Genomic DNA, 1,088 nt, shown 5'->3' on the forward strand with positions numbered 1-1,088 from the left:
TAGCCATACGGTATTTAGAACTAAAGAGGGGAGAAGACACCATGGGGGAGATGAATCACCTATACCTAATTTCTTACACCCGTGCCACTGACAGTTCTATTATATTAATCATTCTATCATGTTACCACTGATGGTAAGAATGATAACCTTAAGATCTTCAGTGGTGGTCGCTATATTCTTATTAGGGCAGGAAAGTGGACTCAGACACTTTTCATAAGGGCTGGGAAGGGCTTCTATGTAGCCTTAAAGAAATCCAGTTATCTCAGGGTCAGTAAAGAGTAGTGGTTTCGAAAGAACTCGGGATATAAAATCAGATAACCTGGATTTGGATCTCAGTTCTTTCATGTGGATTTGGGTACCCATCTAAACATCAATTTAATATTTAAAATGGGAATAATAATATTGGCCTGGAATGGTTTTGAGGATTAAATGAGACAATTCAGGTGAATCACTGGCCATAAAGCCCAACACAAAGCTCTCGGTAAAAGTAGTAGTAGTAATAGTTGTTGTTGTCATTGTTTGTTGTTACTACATTGATCTCATAGCTTCAGTTAACTAATAATTTACTAAGGCTATACTTTCAGGGATCATTTCTATAGCTTATTACTAGAGGAGTTAATCTGAATGTGTAGAGCACCAGAAACCACGAGGAGGAGGTGCAGTGTTCTCTCCTGAGCATAAAGCCGGCCCTAGGCAGTGTGTTGCCTCAATGCAACTGCCATTTGCCATTGATGATGATTGTTCTCTTTCTCTGAGAGAGTAAGAGGAGAGGATGCATTCTGAGTGGCTCCTGTTTATGTTATTAAAAGTAAAAAAAGAAAAAGAAAAAGAAAAGAAAAGAAAAAGAAAGGAATTTACTGCATCCTGGCTACCCAAACCTCATAGACTTTCAAATGTAATTGCAGGAGAAAATGTGACTTTGCTTCTCCTTTTGATCCATACATCCCCTCTCTCTAGTTCTAAGCCAAAGAACTCTCTTCTCTCCTCCTTCCTCTCTCCCTCTCTCTCTCTCTCTCACACACACACACACACACACACACACACACACACACACACACACACAGAATTAAGCCAGAGATGGTATGTCA

General features: G+C 39.6%; 1 non-coding gene across 1 annotated transcript; it reads left to right on the plus strand.

Annotated features, from left to right (window-relative positions):
- The first annotated feature begins 568 nt into the window (after positions 1–568).
- On the plus strand, positions 569–788 carry LOC112616794. The gene has a single exon (XR_003117800.1). It is a non-coding gene; the product is annotated as a small nucleolar RNA U3 (small nucleolar RNA).
- The last annotated feature ends 300 nt before the right edge of the window (positions 789–1,088 follow it).

The sequence above is a fragment of the Theropithecus gelada genome, chromosome X, assembly GCF_003255815.1.
Source record: "Theropithecus gelada isolate Dixy chromosome X, Tgel_1.0, whole genome shotgun sequence".
Taxonomy (NCBI): Eukaryota; Metazoa; Chordata; class Mammalia; order Primates; family Cercopithecidae; genus Theropithecus; species Theropithecus gelada.